This window comes from Tenrec ecaudatus, chromosome 1, assembly GCF_050624435.1.
Source record: "Tenrec ecaudatus isolate mTenEca1 chromosome 1, mTenEca1.hap1, whole genome shotgun sequence".
NCBI lineage: Eukaryota > Metazoa > Chordata > Mammalia > Afrosoricida > Tenrecidae > Tenrec > Tenrec ecaudatus.
Genome location: NC_134530.1, coordinates 155032476 through 155047993, shown reverse-complemented (window position 1 = coordinate 155047993; position 15518 = coordinate 155032476). Strand labels below are relative to the sequence as shown.

General features: G+C 48.0%; 1 protein-coding gene across 1 annotated transcript in view; it reads left to right on the top strand.

Annotated features, from left to right (window-relative positions):
* Positions 1 to 15518, top strand: part of TBX15 (T-box transcription factor 15) — a 119896-nt gene that overhangs the window by 33407 nt on the left and 70971 nt on the right. The window lies entirely within an intron of this gene.

Here is a 15518-nt window from a genome sequence, read left to right as displayed (position 1 = left end):
GAGAGCTCCAGGGTGGAGATAGAACTTTCAACCTTTTAACTGTTGCTCCACCAGGGCTCACAATGTTTGCTCAAGAAGCATTAACCAGACCAGCCAGGCCTGCTTACCAATAGACAAACCCAGCCCCAGCTCTCAGGCTGACAGACACATAGTTAGAGAATTCAGGCACTGACTGCCCTGCCAGGGCCTGCACAGCGTATGCGGGAACACAGAAGTGGGACTTCAGACTCAGTCTGGGTCTGGAAGGAGAAGCCAGGAAGGCAGTTCTTGTCTCCTGAATCTCACCAGGTTTTGTAGCAGCAGGGCCTGGATGAAGGAGTACGCTGTGTCCCCACTGCCCAGGGACCTGCCACCATCCCCTTGTTCTGTTCCCCAGCCTCTCGTGCTGCTGCCTGCAGCTGTCTGGCTGTGCCCCTGTGACGTTGATGACAGCAGCAGTAACAGAGTGTTCCATCCCTCACACTGGGAGGACAGTGGGCCAAGTCCAGCATGATTAAGTTGTACTCTGAGCCACTGTTGCAGTCACTGGCCCTCTAGCCCTCGGCTGCTGCCACCCGCCTTCCCTCCCCCTGCAAAACACCAACTAGCAAACATCATAGGATTGAGTCAGAGCGGTCACTTGTCCCTATTTCCTCACACCCACTTGGAACATGAAACCCCAAGCTTCAGGGAAATCTTCTGGCCACTAAATCGCCTGCTTGGGCGGCTGTGTCATCTCCTATAAATTACAAGCCTGTGCTGCCTGCCTTGACATGCGCTCTCCACGACCCTTCCCCTACATTGCCAGTCAGGCCTCCCGATCACCCAACTGTGTTGTGCAAACACTGGTGTGTTTCTGGGGTTCTGGGAAGGTGGCAGCTCTGGACAGCAAAGCCTGGGGGAAGTTCTGTCACTGAATCTGGTCACCCAAGGCATTCACCTCTTCGATTGAGGGCGGGGTGGGGGGGGTGACAAGGAGGAGGGAGGCAAGTGCAGTGGAGAGTGGCAGAGGTTCTGCGGGCTGGACTTGCACCCATTTGCTTGCCTTCTGCTGCAAAAAGAACCCCACATCGCATGACTGAAACAAGAGGATCCCAGTGTACGAAGCGATTGAAACCTGAACTGTCAAGAAGGTGGCAGGTTTCCCAGAGCAACCTTGCGGCAGACTTGGGTGGAAAGTCACGTCAGGCCCATAAACACAGCAAGGTGGAGAGGTTGCCAGCAGCAGAGCAGAAATAGCTGAGGACTCCCCCATTGAGCACCCCACTCACCCCCCCCGCCACACCACAGCCCCAGTGCTGCCAGACATTCTGCTCCCTGCGATGCCCCCCCTCTTTTGTTCTCTTCTCCCTCCTATTTTGTTTGGTGTGCTCCAGCTAGTCTGCAGATCCCAGGTGGTCTGGTGGTCCTGCTGGTTGCTGGTCCCTCTCCCAGAATGCAGGAGAGATGGGGAGACGCAGAGACGCTGGTCTCTGCCCAGACTTCTCGTCTTGGGTTGGCCACAGGAAGCATGCTTCTTGGCTCCACCCAGGACTTGCATTCCCGGTGTCCAATAGAAGGAGGAGAAATTGGCTCACCACTCAGGTTTTAATCAGGGTGTTTGGGGACATGTCGGATTGATGGTGCCTCTTCGTGCTGTTTATTCTGGGTTTGAAGTCAGATGCCATCTCTTGCTCCTTTGGTCTAGATGTAGCTTTATTGCTCACCGAGCTGCATTCATGCCGTAGTTACTGATCATGAGTTGGGGGCTGGGGAACAAGGCTCTCTCTTTTGCCAATGCTCAGAGTGTTCAGGCAGCAGTCATGAAGCAGGTGCTCCAGCGGGGGGCTTGGCTCAGCCCCAGCTCCTTTTCCAGCTACAGAGCCTCCTGCTGTGCAGACAGGGGTCAGGTACTGGGAATACAGGAGGATCGTCGCCTCTCAGGCAACAGCCCTAGCCACCTCGTCCATTTGACATTCAGATACAGAAGGCGTGTACACCTGGCAGACACATAGCTTTCTGCCTTCGCAGATGTCTATAAATACACAGTTTTTCTGGCGCAGAGCAGAGTGTGTCCTCAACAGCTGAGAATGGAGAGTTGTGGGCTTCAGGGAGGTAATGTGGGACCCTTTTTGTCCATCAGGGGCTTCTGACTCTCGGTGACCCACTACATTACTGAGTCAAATCTCTCCGGGCACTTTCCTGGGATGTGATCCTGATGGAGCAGGTCACCAGGACTTTCCCTTTTTGCGGTCAAACATATTTTAGATTCTTTACACTCTCTGTCTGCCCTCAGAGACCCAGTCTTGGGCCTGGTAAAGCCTGAAGCTCGAGACCTGGTAGTTCGTCCAGCCCAGGCGGTGACGGGGGCTCTGCTCCCTATATGATGGTGAAGGTGACTTCTGGGAGAATTTGAAGGCAATGCTGAACAAGCCACTCAGGGCTTCCAGCTGGGACGCCTGTGGCAACCAATACTTGGATTAGAGAAATCCCTGAATCTGAAATGAATATCAGCCCGAGTTATTAATCTCAGAAATATTCCCTGTCTTTGAGATTTGCTGGTAGGCCACGCTCGCCTTACGTGAAAGGGTCAGCTTTTTTCCGTAAGTCCTTCCGTTGCTATATTGGGTGCCCAACCGTCTTTCCGTGCACATCTGCTTAATCAGGAGCCAGGGCACAGTGGGTTTTGTTGACTTCGCCCTGTGGCTGTGTTTGGACGTCCTGCTTGGTTGGTGAGTGCTCTTGGTAAGTTTGCCCCATTCTGTCACCTCGTTGGAGTGCTCTTGATCAGATACTGTTATACTAATCCATTGCCATGTTAACAGGCATGCCTCCAAATGGGGACACGATCTGGCGGGGAGTGGATGATGGCTCTGCTTCTGGGATCTCCTGGGGACAGGCTGATGCTTTTAGAACTGCCTTGTGCCTTGATCTTAATTTATCTGTTGTATTCAATATCATTGGAAGCCAGGAAAAGGCCAAATACCTGACCTCCGTTCCAGGCCTGTGATATTGCACCCACTGCAAGCCTCCTTTGATCCTTGCTGGGGAAAGCCAAGCAGGGAACTCCTTAGCTTTCTTTGGTCCCCAGAGGTCCGCCTGACTTTGTCGATTTGTGACCTCTCATCCTCACATTCTGGCTGCAGACTGAGGGAAAAGAAGCTTTTGACAGTCCACGAGGAAGTAACTGATTGGACTGAGGCCCTTTCCTGCGGTTCACATGAGGGCCAGTGCTTCTCCACATGCTGCCTGTTCTTGAGGAGGAGGAGGAGGACCATGGTCTTTGCTTTGTCTTCCGGTTTTGAGAAGTTCGGAGTGTGACCCAAGACCCCCATAAAGTACATATCTTAAGCCAGCCATGCAACCTCAGTTCTTATTCCTCATCAGGACAAGCCCAATGCCCTGCAAATTTTGGACGATTGGTTTAGAATGAATTTGGATTTGCTGAACTTGTATCTACTTTTGCCGGGGGAAGGAAAATCTTCATCAATATTCACCAAGCAAGTTCATGTAGTGATGAGGAGAATTGTTTGACCTTCTTAAGCATGGAGGACAATAAGTGTAAAACGAACACACAGACAAACCGAAGCTTTCAACAACACCGACCGTAAAATGTTAGCACCAGGTTGAGAAGACATGAGTTTCAGATAATCTCATATGAGCAGCATCACATGGGAACCAGAGGTCCCATATTGACAGGCAGGTCTTTATCCAGGCAGTGTCTCTCTCATCTTTTCCTCATCCGAAATCTTACTGTGTGCACTTGGAAGTGATGAAACTGCATTTCAAAATGTGCGTTGTAGTTGGAGTTTGGAGCAAGTCATCTCTACTTTCTTGCTAGTTAGTCGGATGAGGGTGTGAGAATTGAAAAGCCAGATTAGGGTTGGGCAGGAGCGGGGAATGGTTTGGGGAAGGTGCTGGAGACCCTGGTCCCATGAAGGATGTGGAGGAGTGGCAACTCCCCCGAATGCTACATTCTGTATTTTAATTTTTATAGTTAGCTTTACTTTTGTACCATGTCTTCTATGTTGTGCTTCGTTAGAGACCGAATTAGATGTTCTAATCTGAGGATTAATCTGAGGATGTTCTAATCTAAGGCGCTAACACAAAGGGGAGCATCCAGGATAGCCTTAACTGGGATAGCCCCTTTGTGAAGGGGACAGTCAGAGGACAGTAAAAAAAAAAATCCTAGTCTGAAAAAATTCAGGGATGATGACCATAAGGAGTTTAATCACAAAATCATGTCTTGAATCTTAGAACACTCCCAGCTGGACACTGACTTTTCCTAGATAGCTGTCCTTGGCAATATGGGAAAATGTCGACATTGGATCGACGCATGTTACAGAGCAAAGGGAAGCCTCTCTTTTCTCCAGATCCTTGCTGTGCTTGTTTTCCTCCTCTCCTCACTCCTTGACAAGGCCGCGTCTGAGGATAAGGAGTCTCCGTGGCACAGTGGGGAAGCATGCCACTGCTCCTGCAAAGTCTGCTCTTTGAACCCACAGAGCAGGTCGGTCGGTTCTACAGCACAAAGCCCTGGGGATCTGCCCTTATTAAGGCTGTAGACTAGAAAACCTTCTGGGGGAGCCTTGCTCTGCAGTCCAGGGTCGCTGTGAGTCAGAATGAGTCAGTAGTAAACAACAACAACAACAACCCAAAACAACACTGATGGGGGATGGCCCTCAATGTGAGATGCATCATTCTTTTGAGTGTTGAATGCCTTTGCCTGACAGGCTTTCCAAATGGTTTCCCGCACCCAGTTTTCTGAGTCAGCAGACTTTCAAATAAATGAAGTACTTGCTTTCTGTGTTTTATGGGCTCCAGTACAACTCTTTTGGCCAAAGAGCTAATGAATAGGACAGTTACTTTCTGTGGGCGCCCAGTCTAGCCATACATAGGTGTGTAAGGCTATGTTAAGGGAGATGCCTAGGCAAAAGAGGGTTGAGACACCTTGATGCTTGACACTTGAAGGTGAACAAGCGGCCATCTAGCTCAGAAGCAAAAAAGCCCACATGGAAGAAGCACACCGGCCAGTGCAATCACGAGGTGCCAAGGGACCAGGTATAAGGCATCATGCAAAAAAAAAAAACCAACGATATAAGTGTGTGTATGTATGTGTATATATATACCATATTAAATGAAGGGGGAAGTGCAGAGTGGAGACCCAAGGCCCAAGTGTCGGCCAATGGAGATCCCCTCATAGAGGCGTTTAGGAGAGGAGATGGGTTAATTAGGGTGCGAGGTAGTACCGATGAAGAACACAGCTTTCCCCCAGATCCTGGATGCTTCCTCCCCCCAACTACCATGATCCGAATTCTACTTTGCAGGCCTGGATAGGACAGAGGGTGTACACTGGTACATATGAGGGCTGGACGCACAGGGAATCTAGGGTGGATGATACCTTCAGGACCAAGGGTGTGAGGGACGATGCTGGGAGAGTGGAGGGTGAGTGGGTTGGAAAGGGGGAACTGATTACAAGGATCCACATGTGACCTCCTCCCTGGGAGAGGGACAGCAGAGAAGGGGGGAAGGGAGACTCCGGATAGGGCAAAATATGACAAAATAACGAGGTATAAATTACCAAGGGCACATGAGGGAGGGGGGAAAGGGGAGGGAGGGGAAAAAAAAAGAGGACCTGATGCAAGGGGCTTAAGTGGAGAGCAAATGCCTTGAGAATGATTGGGGCAGGGAATGTATGGATGTGCTTTATACAATTGATGTATGTATATGTATGGATGGTGATAAGAGTTGTATGAGTCCCTAATAAAACGTAAAAAAAGAAAAGAGGAGAAAAAAATGATTAGGGCAAAGACAGTACAGATGTGCTTTATATAATTGATGTATGTATATGTATGAACTGTGATAAGAATTGTATGAGCCCCTAATAAATTGTTAAAATTTAAAAAAAAAAAAAGAGACGAACTCTGTTGTCCTGTAACATCGCAGTGAGGACCCTGGGTAAGTAGAGAACTCACACTAAAATAATAGAGAATTGTGAGTCTTGTTTCAAGCTGAAGGCAGTGTTGATTTTAAGCATGGAAAGTCATTTTAAAAGTGGCATCGCATAATAATAATAAACTCAGTAGTGTGTAGTCAATCTTGATTTATAGCAACCTTCTAGGGCAGAGTAGAATTGCCCTAAAGGATTTCCAAAGCTGTCAATCTTATTGAAAGCATATTGCCTCATCTTTCTCCCATGGAAAACAGCTGGTTTGTGTAAAGGTTAGCTTGGGTCTTGGGCTCACACAAAATCCTACCTCCAATGTAACAATCAATTCTTACATCATGGCCCTGCTTGATACTTGCCCTCAGGAAGGGAACACAGAAGATCTGAGTGCTATAGAAAAGTGCAGTGAAGAAATTAGACAGTACCCGGGGTCAGGAGATAAAATAGGGTAGAGGTCTTAAAGGCTTGTTTCCCAAGAAGCAGCCATCTATGTCTACATGGAAGAAGCACACCAACGTCAGTCGCCGAAGGATTGTAAATCATACAATTCAAAGTTGAAGGAGGGATTCACATCAGAGTCTAAGTAGTGAGAAACTGGTGTGTGGACGGCTCTGAACGACAGTGGGAGCCAAGATACATTTGTGGCATCTACATGGGGACCAAGCCCCCAGTGAGCTCCCTCAGTCCATACTAGAGGGTTGGGAGGAAAGTGATGACTACACAGAGGCCATTGGAGACGTGAGTATAGAAAACCAAAGGGGTAAGTAAGCCTAACGTGAATGGTTAACGCGGGGTCAGTTGATCCCTCCTCTGATGCATGTTAAACCTGAACAAGCATTTTCTGAACATGCATGGTTTCAACATTTCCTGTTTGTTCATATAAGAGTTTAGCTCAGATGTGTTGTCATTGGGGGTTACCCTCTTGAATTTTTGTTATATGTGTTTCGGTATATGAAACCCAGGATTGATGAACCTATAGGGACAACAAGTAAAATAAGGTTTTTTTTGGGGGGGTGGGTGGGTGTTACAGTGATGGTAGTGGGGGGTAAAAAGGAACTGATGTCAAGGAGTTCAGGAAGGAAAAGAGTTTCGAAACTGAGTGTGATAGCAATTGTACAATACTGGTTGATATGATTGAACTATGGGATGATATATCTGTACTAACTCCCAATAAAATGGTTTCGGGGAAAAAAAAGCTTAACAATACCATGTTTAACCCATTGTGCCACCAGGGGTCCACCTCATCATGTATATTGTGTGTATTCTCACTCAACCTGGCCTTCCTATGAGCTGGAGGTGCTGATAGTCAGGAACAATGGTGGCGAGAAGGCCCTCTCCCGTTAGCCATTGATGGTACAAAGGAACAGGGGCTGCCTCACCATGGCTATAGGGATGGGGAAGCCAGCCCCATATAAGGACAGAGGGCTTCAATGGTGACCTTTGTAGGGTGCACTGGACTTGGCAGAGATGGGAGCAGGAAACCTCTTTGGCCCGGGGTTAAGGTAACCTTTAGGATTTGCCACCAGGATCAGGAACAATGAAGTCTGGCAATCCAAGCCGTGCAGCAAAGCAGAAACTGACACCTATAGTCGCAGCAGGTGAAGGTTAACATCTGCCAGCAGGAGCTCAAGAGCCATTTGGAGAACCTGCCAGCCCGTGGGGGTGGGGCAGGGACTGGGATTCCACAGATCTCCTGCTCTGGGCCCAGAGCCACTGCTGGTGACTCTTGTTACTCAAACCCCCTCTTCTCCAGCTGGGAGCAGAGCTGGCAACACAGGTCATGCCTATTCTCCGGGAAAGAGATGTCCCAGCTTTTTATTCCAGACACGCACTTGTGGACCTCTGCAGATCTGAACGCAGGACTGCACCAAGAGTGGAAGGATGGGCTATGAAGCCAGTGGGGGAGACGTATCTCCTACTAGTCAGAGATCAACCTCTTCCTCAGTCGCTTTTCTATCCCTCTGACAGCTGCAGTTTTCTCTACACATTTGTTTTCAGAAGTAGTCTGTCCTTAGCGTATGGTACTTGAATTGCCTATGCCTTTGGTACTGTCCTTAGCCTATTTAGTCCTAGAGAATGCCTTTGTTTTTGAAATGTTTACCTTTGATTCGGCGTGAGATTGTAGGAGGGTTGTTTTTCCAGGTCAGTGAAGGCCAGTTCTCGCAGCTTCTTTGGGACTGTAAAAGCCAGCACCTATTCAGGGAGTCACAGTGTCCCAGGGGGAATTCCCATCTTCACCTCCTCCTATGCCAGAGGATGGAGATCACCCGCCAGTGTGCTGTCGGAGGCCCTGCCCCTCCCGTGCGTGATAGGAGACACACCGTGCTTTTGTGTCAGCACCTTTTGAGAAACCAGAGCTGATCTCTTTCTTATTTCTCTCGGTGAAGGTCATTGAACTAGGTCTACTGTTCCACGTCACGTTTACCTCTTGGAAAATGATGAGGAGAGACCTGTACTTACCAAGATATATGTATCAGAAGGTTTTTTTCAAACCCAGAAAACAGTAGTAACAAAATGACATTGAAGGTTACACAGCTCAGACTGGGGTCCCCCAAACAATCTTCCCTGGAAGCCTTAGTGGAGCCCGATCTTCAGGGCTGACTCTGAAGAAGAGTGCTGATAGACCTTCTTCTGCCGCCACTGGCATAGATTTCAGTGGGCCAGGGTGGCACTGGTACTCCTTTAAACTACGGTCAAGTCAGACCACATTTTGTGGGTACCTGCAGGTAGAGTCTGCTTGTTATTCGAGGCCCTCACAGCTCTGCATTAGTTGGCGTCCAGTCCTTCACTCCCCATCTCTTCCATGTCTTCTCCCAGTAAGGAGCCTCGGTGGCATAGTGGGTTCCGAGTTGGATTGCTAACGGCCAGGTCAGCAGTTTGAAAACACCAGCTGCTCCATGACAGATAAAGTTTTCTGTAAAGTGTCAGGGTTTCAGAAACCCATGGGGGCAGTTCTACCCTATCCTGTAGGGTCCCTATGGGTCAGAATCAACTCGATGACAGTGAGTTTGATCTTTGAGTTTTTCTGTGGAGAGTAAGACAGTCTAGCCCTTGCCCCCATAAATCTCTGCTTAACAAGCCATTATGGGCTGACCCTGGGAGAGAGACAGGCTTTCTACTCCCATAAAGTGTTACAGCCTCAGAAACCCACAGAGGCTGCTTTTACCCTGTCCTATAGGGTTCCTCTGAGTCCGATTCGACTTGATGGTAGTGAGTTATGGGCAGACCCCAAGGTCACATTATGGTTATTTCTGTCCTTGAAGCTGTAACACTTTTCTTCTACCTGCTCTTATTTACTCCTCTGAATTGAGCCATAGGGCCAGCATTTATCATATTAAAAAATATTTGTTGTCTGCCTTGGGCATGTGCTAGGTTTGCAAGCCCAATAATAAGAGCAAGTACCTTTTCAATGCCAAGGTATTTTAAGGACCACCCAACAGAACACTTGACAGGAGGGCTGTCTTAGAGAATCTGGGTTAGGTGATTGCTTCAACTGTGGGGCATAGAAAGGAAGCGGGAGAGAGCTCTCAGCTGGAGGCGGTTCTGAGCCTCTCTGAGAGATGTGGAGATGGCTATCATTTCAAGCATGCGTGTTTTCCTCCCCGCTGCTTCTAGTTCTCCTGCGGCTGCCAGTTGGGACCCCCGTGAACCATTGAAGCAGTGCTGACAGCAAGGCAGGAAAAGGAGCAGCTGCTTCCATTACCCTTGGACTGGAAGGCCTCCGCTAAGGGCCTCCCGGCCGGGTCCCTGCCAAGGCCCTTGGCCTTCTTGAATGACTTGATCACACACTGATGTTTCAAGGCTGGGTGCTCCCCAGCTAGAGCCCTGGAAATGCTTGCGTGGCATCCCTAGAGAAGGAAACCAACTTGAAAGGAACTCCCACAAAGTAAATCACCAGGACTGGATGGTTTTCATCCAAGAGTTGGGAAGGAAATGAAGTGTGAAATAGCACAGATACTGATGAAGACATTAGTTCTCCATTAAAACTACAACTGTGTCAGGGTACAGAGGTTTGCTAGCATGATGACCTTATTGCTAGAGGAGAGAGATTACTGGCCTCTGGGGCCAGTGGGAAACCTCGACTACTTGGATAGGATGCTACAACAGATGAAAAATGACACGGTGCCTTTTTAGTCCCTTAAAGCAGGACACGATGACAATTTGTCCAGGAGAGAATTTTAGTAGATATCTTTGAAAGAACGTGGATAGGTAACACATGCACCGGTACTCCTTACTCCTGTGAGGGCAGACATTACTAATCAATCTGGTACTCTTTTCCTCCAAGCTTGGATTGGGCCGCCCTCATATCGTTTAGTCCTGTTCTCTGGAGAGCCATTCTTCAGCTGATCACAGTTGACACACACATGGAAACTCCTCTGCTCTTCCTACTTGTCTTAGTTAAGTAGTGCTGCTATAACACAGATACCACACGTAGGGGTGATGGCGTGGTGTTTGAAGAACCTAAATTTATTTTTTCACAGTTCTAGGGGCTAAAACGTCCAAGCCATGATATCTGAGTCTCGATCCTGTCAGTTCCTTTCTTGTCAGTAGGTTGGGAATTTGTTAGTTCCTTGGCTTATAAGGCCAATTCACACGGCATCTGTTTTCCCTGGTATGTATCTGCATCTATGTCTGTTCAGCTCCTTATGAAGTCATTCCAACACATCTTCGAACTGGCCGCACAACAGAATCCCGATGCCACCAAGACAGTGTCTTTTATCAGGGACCCATTTGACTACAAATTAAGTTGAAAATAACGTCAAGAAGGAAGTCTAATACAGGTAGTTCAGGAGCATGGCAAGAAACATCCCATTCTTTCTCCTAAGCTCTGTGTCAGCAGAACATCTATCTTTAGAGATAAATAGATTTGTGAGAACTGAATCCAGATGTGTAATCCCGACCCAAACCACGGTGGGGTCTTTCTGGAGGGAAGGGAAGGCATTTCCACAGAGGAAGCATTACAGCGTGCTTCAAAATGTCCATTTGAGAGCTGAGAATCAAGGACAATGGCCTTCCTCAGGCATCCCCCTGTGCTGCCTAAAGACAGTTGTAAACATTGCCAAGTTCGGTCACAGCGGTGACCCTGTGTGGGGCAAACAGGAAGCAAAGTGTGCTTGAGGGAAAAGCTCCACTGAGACCCAGAGGAGAAAAGGGACGGGGTATCGGGGTATCGGACCCTTGGGAAGCTCTTTGATAGTTGTGGGTTGGGGAGTCAATTGTGACCTCAGCAGAAGACCCACGACTTCCCTGTAACTGGCCGTTCTTTCATATTACGGCATTGGGCCGAGGGAGTGGTGGGGGTCTCTTTTTCTACCAAGGGCCATTTGGATATTTATAACATCATTCATGGGTCACCCTGGTCAGACACTTCATTAACTCACCCTTAAAGTGATGCCTGGAATTGTTTCAATACCAGCATATGATGTTAGCTGGTATTGATGATATTGCGGGCCGGGCCAGATGTTCGTTCCCCACCCCTGTCCTAAGGGAATAGCAGGCCCTTCAGCCATAGGTCTGCAATCCCTGGAGGCCTGTACAAAGCACTTGTGGTTGGCATGGCAAGGCCTCCTGATAATGATCCAAGGAGAATAATTTGGTTCCATTCACGATTGTTTTATTGTGCATGGGGTCGCTGTGGGTTCGGACCAACTCGATGGCACCTCTAACTTACAACACAACAAAATAATACAAATCCCAGTCGCCAGGTGTTGACTTGGGCTTGCGGCGACCTCGTGGGTGCCAGTGGGTCTCCAGTGGCTAACCTTTCTGAAGTGTATCATCAGGGCTTTCTCCCAAGTTGCTTCTGGGTGAAGCTTCCACCTCTTGTGCTCACCATTAGGGCCACCAAGGGGCTCTGCGTGGCAGCCTAGTAACCTTCATGTAAAGCAGTTTGTGGTGCAGCAGGGCTCTGGGAGTGTGTGCTGCAACCCGGGCATTGAAACAGACAGGGGTGAGTGGGAGGGCTGTTTTGCTTCAACCATGGAAAGTTATATATATGATATGCAAAGAGGCAGAGAATCAGAATTAATCAAATACGCTCAGCATGGGAGTAAGTCTCATGCTACTGATGTTTTTTTGGTTGATCTTATGCCCAGGGCTCATCACTGGGGAGGTGGCCACATGTTGTAGTTCAGCAGCCACAGGACAATGGTATGATGGGGTACACTGGTCAGCAGGTCTGGCTTCTAGTCCTCACTCCATTGCCAGCTGCTGTGTGACCTTGGTCACATCTCGCAGAATCAAGGTCGTGGAGCAAGAGGCTAAGGGGGTCATTTTATCCAGAGCTTGCCTTCTCAGGAGCTAGGGATTATAGTCCCCACTTTAAATAGAGCACAGTAGCTGCTCAGCAAGTGTGACAGGCAAGTGCTCAACATTGGTAGTAGCGGGTGTGCCGGGGATGTGTGGGGGGCAGAGGGGGCGGGCGAGTTTGCAGTGGGGGGAGGAGGGATGAGTGAGAAGAGAGACTTGGTGCTCAGCCAACAGTTCTTTGTCACCACTTTGCTTCTCTCTCGGTGTCCTCATCCGTTAATGGGTCCTGTAAAGTAAGTAGGGGTTTAGCTTAGCATTTAGAGCACACTGAGAAATCTCTGTGGGTGGCAGGACCAAGTGCATTGCTGATAACTCACATTTCCAAGGTCCTTGACAATTCATAATGTGCTTTTATCTGCATTATTTTGCCCTGTTGAAGCTTCTTCGGGAGCCCTGGTGGAGTAGTGGGTTACTTATTGACTGCTGACCACACTGTCAGGAGTCGACACCCACCAATTGGTCCAAAGGGAAAAGATGAATCTTTCTGCTCCCGTAAAGATCACAGCCTTGCAAACCAGAAAGGGCCAGTTCTACCCTGTCCTATAGGGTCACTGTCAGTAGCAATCAACTTGATTGGCAGTGATTCTGGTTTGGAGAGATGACTCTACGCTGAGTTGAGTAAGATGGGACTCCGTCACCTCCACAGAAACTCTGCCAGGTTACCTGACTTCCTCCAGGTCAGTTACCTGGCTCCCTCAAGGTCGTATCACGACGGAATCGGAACCAGGACTCTAGCTCCTGCTTTCTGATCCGGCACTCAGGGCACTTTCCCTCATCAAAGCTGCAACCTCGAGTCAGAATTCTCTCGACAGCAGTGGGCTTGGTTTTGGTTTTCCCCATGCAGTCACTGATAATGCAGTTTATTTATTATTCTCCGCAGTGCCAGCAGAGAGCATTCAGTATCATGGTGTGGTAAAAAGAGATGGAAATGTGAGGGCAAGAAGGTTCTGGGTAGCAAACAAACTGAGTCATCAAAATGTTCCCTTCCTGAGAAGGCTGGAACTTTAGGAAAGCCTTGGCAGGCCAGCTCCGGCAGGATCTTGGTCTCACTGTGTCCAGAATTCCCGGGGATGCTGTTTCTGGGCAACAGTATGAGACACAGGTAGTGCCCTGGAGGATGTTGTGGGGAGAGAGGTGGTACTTTTCGGGTCTGGAGACCATGGACCAAGAACACATCCCACGTGAGGAACAGAGGCAGCTGGGCCTGACTGCATGATTCATGACAACAGACGTGCTGTGGGTTTGGCACACATGAGAAAAGACAGTCCAGTGGACTTGGGTCCCCATACCACTCTATTCAGCCACTGAGAAAGAGGGAAGGAGGGCAAACGAGTGTGAGATTAAAGAAAAGCCCCACCAAAAAAATCCTATTTTTGTACGATTCAAGATAGTAGATAATGCACTCACTTACCAAAAAGAAAGATTTGATGTAAATTTTCATAATAAAAACAAACAGAAAACCAGCCCCACTTACATGTACAGGTGGTTAAACTGAAGATACATGGGAAATAGGGAACTGTGCAGAGAATGTAGAGTGGTCCCAGGTGACCACCTGTGATTCACGACACAGAGAAGCAGAGTCCTTGGGTGATACAGATGGCGAACTGCTCAGCTCCTCGTGGGAAGGTTGGCAGTGGGTTTGAATCCACCTGTAGTTGCCTCGGAAGAAAGGTCTAGAAATCTACTTTAGAAAAACTAGCCACTGAAAACTGTACAGAACATAGCTCTGCTCACGTGGGGTTGCCGGGAGTGGGGATGGGCGTGATGGCAATGGGTAACTGCTTTTATGCACAGCAGCACAAGCTCACTTTCCTAGAGGGAGATGGAGTGTCTGCTTTTAATAACATGTCCCACGAGTATTCAGAAGCCTTTGCTGCTTAGTTCTGTCCATTGAAATTCATGCCTGGAGAACCTTCTCTGCATGCATATAGGAGAAGAGAGCTTGGAAAGATGCAAGTGAACCTCACCGGAGGAACACCCATTAACTCGGCGGTCTCAGGACTTTTGAAACCATCGGTCCCTTTGAGAGTCCCCTAAATAGCTTGTGCCTCATAAGTTTTGCTTCTGATTTCAAGGGATGTATCTTCAGAGCTCACAGACTGACTTTATGTTCCTAACGTCTTCATTTAAAAATTTAGAAACTACTGCTTTATGGTATGTATGTATATATATATATGTATATGTATATATATATTAAATGGTATATATATTTTTAAGTGAAAGATTTGCTGCATGTGCTTGAAACAATTTTAGTGAACACATCAGTGTACACAGCTAGTGTCACCCAAAATACATCAACTTTCAGGAAATTCCCTAACGTATGACACGAGTATTCCAAATATGCGGCCATTGCATATTTACTTATACTATCACCTAATTTTATATTGACCCTTTTAAGCCTCCTATACAGAGTATGCTCCATTGTAATTTGTATCTGATCATGCTTGTGTAATGCTTGGCACAATGAAGAAAATTTTCCTTCTCTGTTAAATCATTTCTGATTATATGTAGAATATGGCAGTACTTTAGTATATACAAAGGCCCGTACGCCATCAGTAAGATCTCATCCTCCAGACTTGTGGATTCTTGGAAAAAATTACTTCCACATGGCCCCCAAATGGCTTAAGGGTTTTGACTGGTTGGTGGTCCATTGATTCTAAATATCTGACCTGTCAAAATGCCATCTTTAAACACCAGTGATGCATAGCGGCCTGGAATTAGCCAGGGCTGAATTCATTACAGAACAAAGGGAGGTGGTGGTGATAAACACACCCATCTGAGCAGTAGGGGAAATAATCCTAGAATGGATTAGATGCCATGATCCTCAAACCACATTCTCTGAGCGCTGGGTCCTTGCCCAGATGTGGGGCAAGACTCTCCCCCCACTCATGCCCTTTTAATGATGGGGTGCGTCCAAGGCCCTCTTGTCAGGACATTAGGCAGAGAGTTGGGGGTCCATTCAGATGATACCCTTCTTTCTCCTCTGGTCTAGAAGAGCTCAGGACCTGGACCCACTTGGTATTCAGTCACCTTCTATACTGCCCGGCTACCCAATTCCCTTCAGTATAGTTATCAGTCCGTCTGCCTGGGCGAAGGTTGCATTACATTCCAAATAGAGGAGATTTGCTTGTTTGTTGATTGGTTTCAATTGTCATTACCAGGGTTGATTGATCACTTTTTGGACTCAAGGAGACCATTTTCAAGGTGGCCGTAAAGGTTGCCCGTGAAGTGAAATGAATTCTTTTGGATCACCCACTAGAAGTTAAGGGTCACAGGCAGGTCTTGCCATTCATCGGCCATGACTGGT